Here is a 13,814-nt window from a genome sequence, read left to right as displayed (position 1 = left end):
AAACAAATGGGTAAGTAATTAAAATAAATACTTAACATGATACTCTTGGACTTCCATTAAGAACTGGGAAAAGGAAAATATCTCTATACTGATTTACCTTCTTAGCAGAGTCCAAAGTGTTTGTTGATTCCTTCAGGACTGCATTTGTGCTATTTGAACATTGCTCAGAGAAGCCTTTAGAGAGGTTTAGTATAAACAAATCTTCTAACAGAAATCGCCAACTGTTTGAACAATGTCAAGCCTACTGAGTTCAATGCTGTTACAACACTTAGACCTCCAGCCAGGCTGGATGGGGCTTTGAGAAATCTGGTCTAGTGGGATGTATGCCTGCATATAGCATTCAAATATGCAGCAGTTCAAACACTTATGTTGTAACAAGATGGCATTTTATTCCTTCTAGATTATTTTTATGTGTGCAGAAACAAATTCATAAAGGTGAGGATGTATTTAGCAATAAAAACTGAAAACAGAAAATCAAAATGCTTATTATACCACACTGAGAAGAGTTATCTTGTCACAGTGCAGAAAACTCAGCAGCAATAAAACATAACACCCAGCATTCATCTTTACATCAGAGCTGCTGTCTGCTTAAACTAGGGCGTCTCAGGTATAAAAATAAGTCTTACATTAAAAGTAGTATGGACTTTTCTGACATTATAATAAAAGCTCTCGGGATGATGCAACTCAATTGTTGGTTCTCTATTCTTTGAATTTGCAACTCTTTACTAATGTGTCAATTAGCATCGTTATATAAGAAACAATAATGAGATGAAATAGATGAACAAATTATTCATCACCTAAACACAGTAGTCTACTACTTTCACTGACACATAGTAATTTATGAATTCCTACTGGTTTCACACTTGGCAGTTATTTGATTCTTCTGAAAGAAAATGTTTTCTTTAAATAAAAATGTTACAAAAATTTAATTACTGATACATATCAAAATCAGTGAACACAAATTAAGAACATTTTGATTCAAGGACTGTTTCATTGTGGTTTGTTTTTTTTTTTTTCTGAAATTATTTAAGATGACAAATTATTTTAGTATGTTCCTGAAATAAATCTAATACTGTATGCTATTTTGATGGAGTTGTTATAAGTATAGTATTGAAGTAGAAGTATATCTAGCACATTCTTTTATACCTTCCCTGCCCAGGGTTAACCAGACACTTTAATGATCTATAATAATCTATTCATTTCCACTTCTTAAAAAGATGGTAGCCTTGTGTATTGCTGGAGATGGCTGCTTTTTAAGCAAGTTTGAAAAGGATTGGAAGTATATTCAATGAAAGACATTATATACATCCTGGATGTTATTATTCTTATGTGTTGGTTGAGTGACTTTGCTGTGTTTTTTTTTCTTGGACCTTATATTAACAATGACAATTCATGCCACTTATTAGAAACATTTGTCTAATACGTATTTCTGTGTGAAGAGAACAAGTTATTCAGTGTACTGAATGCAATTATTCCAATAATATCACGAAGAACATAACCCTCTAATATTTCCATTGCTTTACTTAGATGTGAAATGAGATCTGGACCTAAGCCTTCACGGGAATATCACTATATATAAAGCTACCTACATTTTTTTCTTTGGTATTTCTATCCAGTCAACAGCAAAAATTCACATTTTTATTAAAAGGAAGATTTTTGCACTGTGAAAATCAGTTGCAAATTGGTTTACCAAGAGCAATTTATCAATGTAGATGTTTTCATCTAAGTAAATGTTTTACTTCAAATTACAAGGTACTTTTCTTCAAGAAAATTCAAAGTTCATATGCAACTACTAATGATTAATCGAATGAAAAATTATGGATCGCTGAACTTTTTCAAAAGACATATACATTTCTGAGAGTTTACTTAGTTACTTACCAAACAACTTCAAAAAGGATTTGATTTTGTGTGAAAAGCTGAAATTCACAGAATCACAGAATTGTAGGGGTTGGAAGGGACCTCCAGAGATCATCGAGTCCAACCCCCCTGCCAAAGCAGGTTCCCTACAGCAGGTCACACAGGTAGGCATCCAGGCAGGTCTTGAACATCTCCAGAGAAGGAGACTCCACCACCTCCCTGGGCAGCCTGTTCCAGTGCTCCGTCACCTCACTGTAAAGAAGTTCTTGTGCACATATGTGCGGAACTTCCACAAGTTTTCAGCACAAGTTTTTTTTAAAAGGTACATAGCTTAACAAATTGGTCTTCCTATTTTTCCCTTTTTGAAAGTGAAGACATTTATGCAGACTGGTTTCACCTAATACTGAGCTGATGTATTCCACAAGGTTGGGAAAATGCAGTACTCTGTTATGATACCTAGCCATAATCAAGGAAGCTATGGTAAATTTTCTTGAGTTTCACTGTGAATTTTGATGAATTATTTCAGTAACCATTAAAACCAAGTTGAAAACCAGTAAGTGACAGTCACTATATTTTGAAAACTGTTACTTTATCAAGGACTGGAACTGAGTATCAGTAGTAACACCATTTCCATGAAAAAGGATAGGTAACTTCTCTCTTACATAAGTATCATGTTGTAATTCATTCTGGAAATCGCAGCACTAGGAAGAGAATTAACAAAATAAAAATCATGACTAATGTATAAACCCCAATGTGACTTTCAGCTCCAAACTGAAATTCCTGTGCACTAAATAATAAGAACAATATACAGAATATATTGACCACTGATATGATTAGGGCTACTACTCTAATGGTGCCAGAAGCCTTGTGATCATAGCATATATTTCCATGACAACATTATTTTTTGTATCAGTGTAAGACTACATCAAAAATATCTGGTAAAATACTTGAAGAACTTGTATTTGGAGGTGATCTGATTCCATCTTGCCCTAACTCTCTTCATTCCATATTTCTGTTTGGTGAACTGAAGTACATAGAATTCTCACTATGACCATCCTGAATGACAGGAAGCTTCCTTAAAGAGATGTATCAATGTATCTTTATCTAGTAATTAACAAAAATAGATACATAATCTTCAAGTTATGCAAAAAATTTACACTTTTTATTTTTTTATTCTTCAAAACGCTTTCATAATCTCCCTAAGTACTTCAATTTTTTTCTATTCCTTCATGTCATGGTATCATTTCCTGATTGTAGCCTGTAACTTGGAGGAAAAACCAGATATGCTCTACACAACCTCATCCCTCAGTTCTAGACTAAACTCCATACTGTCATACAATGGCAGAGATGGTAAGATCAATATTTTGTGTCTTTTCGTTCATTAGAAAATACATAATTAGTCATCTGGCTATAAAGTCTAGCATAGTCTATAATGGGCTTCTATCTCGCTCAACATTCTAGAGCTGGAATTGAAGTGTTAATCATTATAAATTGCTGCTTGAGAGAAGGAGATAGCAATAAAGGAAAAACAAACGTACGGATCAAACAAGATGTCTTCAGAGAAAAACAATTCAGGAAAGATTAATAAAGCCCCTTGAAACTATTGGTTTAATTCTGTATGCCTGCTATAGACAGAGTATAATGGATAATTATCACTATGAGATATCGTAGAAATCTATACCATGAGGAACTGTATTTTTCTGTGACTCACTCACTCTGCAGGCAGCCTGATAAACAGACAAGAATAACAATGCTAGGGTCCAATAATTTTCTGATTAGCTAGATAACAGCTCACTGTGTCAAACAGTCACCAGGTCAGTCAGAGCAGACAGTGGTATTTATGCCCTGGTTTTGCAAGGAAATTAGAAATTACAGAAGGATTCTAGCACAAAATAGTTTTGGGAAAACATGACCACTAGCAATCTTAGTTTAAATAAATTAGCAGGCAAAACTAGACATGAAACTAAGCTTCAGATTTTGAAAGAGTAAATTTCAATAACATGGCAGTAAAATCAGATGGACAAAGGCACCTAGATACTTAAGTACACAAGACACCTAAACTTTCCTCCAAAAACAAAGATGCGAAAGTCCAAAATAAGTTGTAAAAATCATCTGAAATTTGTTCTCTGAAAAGAGAAATTATAAGAAATGGTACCAGTTGTCCTCATCAAGGATGACATTGAAAATAATTAAAGGATTTTAAACATAAACAAGTGTGGAACCATTTGCAAAAAAACCACCCTCAAAGAAAATAAAAAATTGTAAATACATTAAAATTAAGTTTCTTATTACGTAAACAATGAAATAAAGTAGCAGTTGAATGAAAATATATTTTTGTAGTTACTTCTGAAACAAGTGGTAATTGCTCAGTCTTCAAAGAGCACTTGGGTCACTTACCTCTCAGCTCACAGTACTTGGAACAACACCCTCTTGTATCTTCCCAAGAAACTTTCTAACTTTCCTTCACTTCTGTAGCTCTACTATGAGGTTTGAAACTGAGCTCATCAAATAAGTGTGCTCTGGCTAACTGAATACCTGATTGTTAAGACTGTACTCACCTGCATTCTCTACCACTGAACTGCAGCACAGAGAATTGGCTTCACCTGTAACATGACAACATTTGATCTGACAGAAAACTACTGATTTAGATCTTGTATGCATTAGATATATTGTTAGGGATAGATATACTATTGGGGAGAGGGCTGTTCGATAACAAAACAAAACAAAACAAAAAAACCCCAAAAAACAACATTCTAAGGTAAATATATGTTTTTCAGATAAAATTTCATCTAGTTTGGTCATTATCTCATTACTTAATTACATCACAGTGCCATGAATGTTATAGCCTTACCAATTTTATGATGACTTAACTGTGTCAGTGAACAAGGGAACAGCCATTGATGCCATTTCTATGGACCTCAGTACAGCCATTGACATAGTACCCCCAACATCCTTCTGTCCAAGTTGGAAAGATATGGATTTGATGGACAAGGAACTGGTTGTGAGATTGCAGCCAGAAAGTAGTCGTCAATGGCTCAATGTCTGGATGGAGATCAGTGATGAAAGGTGTCCTTCAGGGGACAATGCTGGAACCAGTGCTCTTTAATGTCTTCATGAATTACATCAATAGTGGGATTAAGTGCACCCTCAGCAAGTTTGCAGATGATACTAAGCTGAGTGGTGTGGTCAATATGCGCAAGAAATGGAATACCACTCATAGACAGGCTCTAGAAACAAACCCAGCAGGAGCTTATGAGGCTCAATGAATCCAAATTCAAGGTCTTGCACCTGGGTCAGGGCAACCCTCACTATCAGTACAAACGGGTGGAGGAAAGGATAGAGCACAGCCTAGCCAAAAAGGACTTGGGGTACTGGTGGATGGGAAGCTGGACATGAGCCAACAATGTGCCTAGCTCAGAAAACCAACCATATCCTGGACTGCATCAAAGAAGAGTGGCCAGCAGGTTGAGGAAGGTGTTCCTGCTCCTCTGCCCTGTGCTGGTGAGACCTCACCTTGAGCAGTGCGTACAGATATAGAGTGCTCAGTACAGAAGACATGTAGTCCTTTTGGAGTGTGTCCATAAGAGGGTCACAGAAATGATCCAAGGGATGGAACACCTCCCCTGTGAGGACAGGCTAAGAGAACTGGGACTGTTTAGCCTGGAGAAGAGAAGGTTCTGGGGAGAGCTGACAGAGAAGTCTTTCAGTATTTAATAGGGGCTAGAAGAAGGAAGGGACAAAATCTTCAGTGGTGTCTGTGGTGATAGGATGAGGGCAAATGGCTTCAAACTAAAAGAAAAGAGATTGGATATAAGGAAGAACTTTTTTCAAAGTGAGAGTGGTGAGGCATTGGAACAGGTTGACCAGAGAGGTGGTGGATGCCCCATCCCTGGAGACATACAAGGTCAGGCTGGAGGTGGTTCTGAGCAACCTGATGTAGCCGTAGGTGTCCCTGTTCATTGCAGGTGAATTTGACTAGATTGCCTTTAAGAGTCCCTTCCAACTCAAATGATTCTATGATATAGAATCAAATTATTCTAATTTCATCATTTTATAATGAAATTATGAAAATTTTGTTTAATCATTGGATAAATACTAATTTAAAAAAGATGCTTTGAGAAAGCAGAGATTTTTCTGGTATTATCTAGGTGTGGTTAGATCAGCTATAGTTTGTGTCTCTTCCCTCCTTGTCTCTTACAAAATTAATTATCATTATTGATTGTTTACACATAATGAATAAAAATGTTCATATGAATTTTGCGCTTTACTTGACACAAATTAAGTAATTAGATAACAGCAAGGCTTTCCTTACCCAAGACTAAAAGAAGTGGGACACTTAAAATACAGTCCATCCTTTATAGCATTCTGATTGTACAAAAAATGTAATAGAATGGGTCATGTTGCTCAGAAATCCAAGAATTCACAGGGAATGTTCACAACCCTATAAATTAATTACAATTTATTACCTAAGGTGCACTTGTTGGGTTTTGAATTTGGCACAGACATAATCACTTCAGGTTTGTCTGCACCTTTTGTACAGAAGCACTGATGCCTGGTAAGACACCTAAGCAGTGTTGAAAGGTGCTCCTTTACCACAAGCTATATTTATCTCTTACAAATCTACACTGCTTTGTATTAAAATGGGAATGGTTTCAAGCTACGGCAGGGGAGATTCAGGCTGGACATGAGGAAGTATTACTTTTCAGAAAGGGTGGTCAGGCACTGGAATGGACTGCCCAGGGAGGTGGTGGAGTCACCGACCCTGGGGGTGTTCAAGGAAAGACTGGATGTTGTGTTGAGGGACATGGTTTAGTAGGAGCTATTGGGAATAGGTGAACGGTTGGACTGGATGATCTTTTAGGTCTTTTCCAACCTTAGTGATTCTATGAAAATTATCTATGAAAATGCTCTTTCTTTTGACCACAGCTTGCCAGCCACAACAGCAATTTGATGCTCTGAGGTGCTGCTTACTCAGTTCTTGGAAGCTCTTAGACCAGAACTAAATCCCTCCATGCAGAGAACATGCTTTTCTAGTAGTAGACAAAAAAATTAAGTAATGTATTCTGTCAGCATATGCAGGGCTGCAGTTAAAATGTTATGGGCTGGCATGCTACAGGAACAGGATACTTTCACCAGCCAAGATCTGTTTTAATTGAGCTGCTGTTTGTTAAATTTTATGCAGTGGTTTCATTGTGTGCTTGTAGCTGCTTTTGTAGGAACACCAAATGTTGATTAACTCACAAAAAAGTGAATTATTTGATGACGAAAATCAAAATAATCACACAAAATTTGAAGTTTGCTCAGAAAGCCAATCATAGCCACTAAATGCTGGCATGGCAATTTGCAGTGGTGCCCATAAATCCTGTCACTTGAAAAAGAGCCAATTAATAACTAAATGCATCCTTATACTGTGCAAGTAGTAAACAAGCATACCCATTTTGCAAAGCTCTTGAGTTGTAAGTCAGTGAAAAAAAAAAATACTTGTCAATGTATCTTTCCCTCCCAGTCATATTCACAGGGAAGAGTCTTATCTACCTTTGAAAAAAAAAAATATAGAGAGAGAGAGAGAGAAAGAGAGAGAGAGGAAGAGAAAAAGAGTGGTAGATCCAGACCATTAAGAATTTCTCAGGTGGCTTCTGACAGGCTTTTCAGCTTTATAAATAGACATTTCTACCAGTCAATATTTAGCTACCTTTTTTTGTTTTAAACAAGCTTTCAAGCATTTTTTTTTTTTTTCCATTTGTGTTATATTTAGACTGACTCACCTCCCTTTCCAATCAGTTGGTTAAATGGACAAGTTCAATCCAAAATGCAAGTATACACCTGTAGGTTAAGGGACAAATATTTTAGGTGAGGCAAAACATCAAATTAACATAATTTGTGATGACTGAAGACTTAAATTTAGAATGACATCTTGCATGCCCTATTCTCCTTTCAAAAAGATATATCAGTTCTCTGTCCTGGTATTTCAGGCAACAGTGCAAGAACAAAGCAAATCTCAACCTTTCATTCTGTCTCCCTCTGGTCAAAGTGAGATTCTACTGCATTTCCTCAGAGAGTGCTTATCTTCAACAGAAAGCATTTTTAAATTGCTAAGAAAAATTGCACCAAATAATGGCAGTTTTCCCCAGTGTAGAAAAAAACTTTTTAATGAAGTGCTCTGAATCCATTTCAGTATTTATTCCTAGAGTCAGAAATAGTGCTTCTAAATGTATTTGTTTTCCTTTCACTTGCTTGAACCAGAAGCATTGATTTAGGGTATAAGTCTGGATATATAATGTGGGTTAAAAGAAGATTCTCCTAGATATAATCCAGTCTGCTTTTCAGATCAATGTCTCCATGCATCTCCCCCCTAGATATCTCTCCCCTAGTTCCCCCAAGATAATTGCAGTACATGAAACATCCTGATGATGCTGCAGAAAAATATTTGCCCACAGAAATGTTTTTGTCTTTCAAATATAGCTGACAGGATTTAACCAAATCAGGAAAGATATCTCCTTGGCTGCACAAGTCATCACTTCAAAAGAAAATAATGGGGTGGTTGAGTCTGTTGATTGGTTGAGTTATAGGAGTGTACACAAGACCTGTCTGCATTTATTTCTTCAAACCTTCTTTTGATAACTGTTCACTACAAAACTATACAAACTCCCTCGGAGATGAAGATTTGTATTGCAGTAGTTTTCTCACAAGGTAGCCAAAAAGTGGCCAATTTATAATAAATGTCTGCCTTTGTGTGCTGAAATATTAGTTTAAAATACTTCATTTCTAAAGGGAACAAAAGACTCCTATAACTATAACGCTATAATATCTAAAAGAGGTCAGAGGAAAAAAAAAAAAAAAAATCAAGCATTATTTTAATCTTACTTAACATCTTTTTACATAAATACAAATCCTTCTATTGAGATAAAGTAGCAAATTATTTAATCATGCTGGAACCACTCCTGGATTTGAATACAGAATACTGATTTAGATTGTCTTTACTTCGCAATCAATCTTAAGCTATCCTTTTCATACACTTTTGAAGAAACCCCTGAAAGGAATTAAATATTAAGATATTGCATTCTGTAAATTGTATGTCATATAAATTTCAAAGATTCATACATTCCTGTAAGTAGACATTACTAGGCATTTGAATTAAGTCTTCTTTGTAAATCCAGTGTAGTAGTTAACAGAACATGAGAGCATTTGTTAACTATTATTCCCAATCATTCAAACAGAATTTTCCAAATTAATGGACAAGTTAAAATAGAGAATAATATCTTTTCTGCAGTAACTGTACAGAATATAGTGAAATTCTTCCAGAAAATAAAGTACTATGTAGATCTTCCTATATGGTAGATATGTATAGCCTTGTGTAATTAAAATAAAGATTATATGAAGCCAGCACAATAACTTCAGAATATTAAATCAAATATGTGAACAAATAGTTTTAAAGCGTGTATTTACCATTTTATTACAGCTGTTCATTTGTGGACTTCTTTTTTGGTGATGTTAGTGATTCAGAGTGAGGCATCTTTCAAAACCATAATCATTAAAAAGCCACGGAACTGGATTTCAGATTTATCAAAATAATACGGAAGCTTTCTTCTGATTCATAATTACCTATTAGAAATGAAACTCTGTTCTACACTTCTTTGATGCAGTAAAGCAGTTTTGCTTGCTTTCCTTTGGAAACAATTTCAGACACAGTCACAGTAGAAATATGCACTAACTAGACAAATAAGCAGTATAAACCAATAAAGATTTTAGCCCACAATAAAATAAAAAATATCAGTTCATTTTACAGTGTAAAAATAGAAGTTAGTTTTCAAAAGCTATTGCTATGTATATTAATACAGAAGGTTTCTAGTTTTGACACCTTAACATTTTGCAGTCTGCTGAACTTTGTGGTAAACAAATTCATTTTTTTTAGTACAAAATAAAATACAGATGTTGCATTCTATACACAGGAAAGCAGAGACACAAGTGTGACTTGCAAATCATACACAGGAGCGGTGACACTAAATCTAAGCGGAGAGTAGGACTTCTGTAACTTAGCTCTGCAAATGGCTGTCTTTAACTAATAGTATAAAAAACCCACAACAATTCTAAATTAAAAAAAAAGGCGCGCCTACAACCTTCAGCTTGCTTGTACCAACTCCTAGGTAAGCAGACCTAGAAATCCCCCTCCCTCCCCTCCAAGAATTTAAGCGAGTTGGCAAGTGATTAACCCCATTCAGGGATGTCATAGATTTAGAAGGAGCTCAGGGGAAATCAGTGCAAGCATTGATTTGATTTTCTGTTTGAATATAGTATCAAAGAGACATACTAGAGAAAAGAGATTAATCCAGCAGAAAACATGTGCTATAGCTGTGTTATGAATATTTGATGGGCCTTCAGTACTATAAAGCCAATACTACTCTACCACGGCTAAGGCAGGAAGTAATCCTCACTCTGTGTGTGTCTGCCTACCTGTTAATCACATTTCGTGCTACAGGAAATAATGGGATGCAGATAAACCTCTGAATGTTGTTATACATACAAAAGACCAGAGCTCTAGAATTCACACAACCATGCCTAACAGGTTACTGCTCCCCTTACTGGTCAATTTGTTCAGCAATTTTTGTTAGGTTATCTGTCACACCTGCACTGAGACAGCAAAGTAAGGCTTTGAGTCTATTACTCCCAGACCTCCTTTCTACCACCTCCCAGGGCTGCTCACATTATGTGGCACTAGTTTTACTACTTCTCTTTCTTATAAACTTTCATATATATATATATATATATATATATATATATATATATATATCTCCTTTTCCTTACACCAAGGCAGCCAATGCCTCAAATAATTAAAATCTGAAGTTGTATCTTTCAAAATCTCATTATTGAGCTCAACATTTGAACATATACAGGAAAACATAAGAGTATTTTAATTTGTGCTACAGAAAAAAAAAATTGCTATTGGACAAAAAAGAACAATACATTTAGTTCTCTCTTCTTCGGGTGTGATTTGTTCACTTTTTAAATCTATTTTATTTTTCCCAAATAGCATAAATGCAGGATTCCTCCATAGCTGCATACTTCCTTTAATACGGCAGAGATTATTCCCCTATATTTATATCATGCATTAAAGGAGGTGGAGAAAATGGAATCAAAATTTCAGCAGCTCTTCCCTCATTCTCCCATTTTTTCTGTTGCGAAGGCATTTTTTTCCTCAATTTTTGCTCAAGACACATAAGGCTGAAAGAAATAAGTTATTATTCAAGTTCTTTAAAAAGATACTACTTTAAGTTACTTTTTTATTCAATTCTTCCTGATACACTGATTCATCTCATGTAGCAGGCAAGTTAATTTCCTCTTGAATTTCTCAAATTCTACTATATTTAATCGGAAGAGGCTGTTTAAAACAATTAGTGAAATTTACTTTGGCTCTCATGTAAATGCTGCGTTTTCATGGCGAGTATTTATGCAAACTGGATACTTACTGGGAATGAAACAGCTGCTGCAGTTTCTGCTTATCAAATCTGAAAATACAAGTTACATGTTTTCTATCTAGCTATGCAGAAAGTGCATCAATTGCAGAAGAGAATGAATTGCATAGAAATTATTTCTTTTCTAATACATCCAAGGGAAAGAGTGAGTTGCTTTATAGGTTGCAGTACACATGCAGGTTGCCCCCAGAGACATTCTGTGGAAAGCTGTTAGTACATTGATTTGGATTAACCTACTTTGTCTCGGAAAATGTTACATGACATAACCTCGACAAGTTTTTTTTAAAAAAAAGGTGTAAACAACTGTAATGTTATGATGTGATGGAAAGTACAGCAATAATAGCAGGGTAGCAACATCCTTAACTGCAACAACTGAGGACAAGCCCAAATGCAGATGCTGTGAATACAGAAATGAAAGAAAAAAAAGCTGCTTACCTTCAGAATGCCTCAGGTACATAGAGATCTCCACCAAAATATCCTTACCTCCACTGTCAACCCTTACATGATATTTGGGAGGGGTGGATCCTGGCTCCATTCCATCCAATCACTCAGGTGCATTGCACCTGAGCTCCCCTGGGTTGTCCCTGACTTCCCACCAGGTGTTTAATCACTATTTCAGCCCATGACTTAGAATTTCAACTACAATTTTTTCATAATTTAAGTCAATATCTTGTTCACTAGCCCTGTGATATTATTGATGACAACAACACATACTCATTAAAAGATTCCTATGAGAATTTTGATACATTTTTGTTTTGAAGACAAAGAAGGAAAGGTTTTGTAAACATAACCTGAGCTTTCTCCTTCTCAAGCCTCAAATGAGAAAGATATTCTCAGATACCAAAAAAGAAGACGGTTTTTTAATCTTAATATCCTAAGTTCTATAATGTTACTGCAGAACAACTGTCAATTGTTATTGCACTTACTCAATAGCCTTTGAAATTACTTTTGAGTCAACAATACATATGAAAATTACAATTTTCATCAGTGTGACTTGAGAATTATTTCATGTTATATGCTAGGGTCCAGTTCTCACAAAATAAAAAACTTGTCTGACTCCTACCAACCATTAGATTAGTCCCTTAAAGCATCTAAGAGAGAGTCCAACTCACTAAACAAGATGAATTATTAGACAAAAATCTATTTTCCCTGCATAGTCTCCTTACAGCATGATCTTCAAGTTGGTCATTGTAGAGAAGAGAATTTCCTCTCCGTGGCTCTTTTATCACAGTCACATTGTGATAAAATATGTGACATTGAAGCACATGTGACATTGAAGCAGAGTGTCAGTCATTTTCCAATGTCTGAAGACAAATTCCTCAGTGTTATATTTACTGCTCTCACTGCAACACAGCAAAATGTCTTGTAAAACTGGTAAGAAATGGAGTGGAAAAAATGAAGGTATAATTACATGCCCCTGCTTATGTGTTATGTGGTTAATTAATCAAATGAGTGAAATGGGAGCATGGATGAAATGAATTAGTCATTAGAAACAATGAGATTTGAATTGTATTTTACCAGACCAATAAAGTTTTGCAGGAGTCAAATGTCTTAGGAAAGACAATAAGAAATGACTAAATAATTGCTGGGGGGTGGAGGAGGGGATTTGAACCATCTTCATTCTGACAACAACTGAAGGACCATTATTTTACCTAAATGTAAAATATATGAGGATAGAAGAGATGAAGAAGATTATTCCGACTTCATAGAGGCTGGGAGATCACTAATGTGTATTAAATCTCCTGTATTTCTAGGCTTTTGCTTGTTCCCTAGTCTAGACAGCAGTACAATTTGAAACTTCACACTGTGCAGGGGTACAATAACATTTCCATGCCACCATCCCCGGCCATTGGTCTTAAAGAATGACCCATTTTTTTGGAGTGAAGGGCCTTGGATGATAAGGCCCCTCAGTTACTTTCCAAAATGAGCAGTAACACATCATCGCTCTAAATCTCCTATTGTCACTACAGCTCCCCTCTTGACAGAATTTCCAAGATGCAAGTGGCAGGATATGAAATAAGAGTAAAGAGTGGAAAAGATGGTACTAGGCTGTACTGGCAGCCTGAATGGTGCAGTGTTCTGCACTTTTTGAAACTTACTTATGGACTTAATCTCAGTAACCTGTGGGGCTTGCCATTTATTTCTCATTTTTACTGTCAGAAAGAAGCTCAAAATATCCCAAGAGGAGTAAAGTTGACATCACACTGTTGTCAGCCTCTGCTGCCTCCAAAGTCACAAATTTGAAAGAAATAACTGTCTGTAGATGTTTGTTTACACAAAGGTATCAGGTGGGTGTGAACAATATGGTGCCTTGTTTCTTACTACATGTCATGTTTTTTGATATCGTTTGATTGTACTCTGTTGTGATTTTAACATGCTGACAGTTCAATATAGAATTGCTCGTATTACCTTAGCCTTCCCCCTTTGTCAGAAACAGCTAGCTTTGAATGATTAAACTGTCTTCAGTTTATGGGTTGGCAACTCATG

At 35.8% G+C, this 13,814-nt stretch overlaps 1 long non-coding RNA gene across 3 annotated transcripts in view; it reads right to left on the bottom strand.

Annotated features, from left to right (window-relative positions):
- LOC122194236 overlaps positions 1-11,795 on the bottom strand; it is a 17,730-nt gene extending 5,935 nt beyond the window's left edge. For all 3 annotated transcript variants that reach the window (XR_006183077.1, XR_006183076.1, XR_006183075.1), the window contains exons 1-3: positions 11,763-11,795; positions 7,623-7,680; positions 4,416-4,460 (exon numbers count right to left, since the gene is read on the bottom strand). This is a non-coding gene — a long non-coding RNA (uncharacterized LOC122194236). The remainder of the gene's footprint in view (positions 1-4,415; positions 4,461-7,622; positions 7,681-11,762) is intronic.
- Between the last annotated feature and the right edge of the window lie 2,019 nt (positions 11,796-13,814).

The sequence above is a fragment of the Lagopus leucura genome, unplaced genomic scaffold, assembly GCF_019238085.1.
Source record: "Lagopus leucura isolate 7727_CA_CO unplaced genomic scaffold, USGS_WTPT01 Super-Scaffold_73, whole genome shotgun sequence".
In the NCBI taxonomy this organism is placed as follows: Eukaryota; Metazoa; Chordata; class Aves; order Galliformes; family Phasianidae; genus Lagopus; species Lagopus leucura.
Note: the sequence above shows the minus strand (reverse complement) of the source record. Positions and strands in the feature narration are given on the sequence as shown.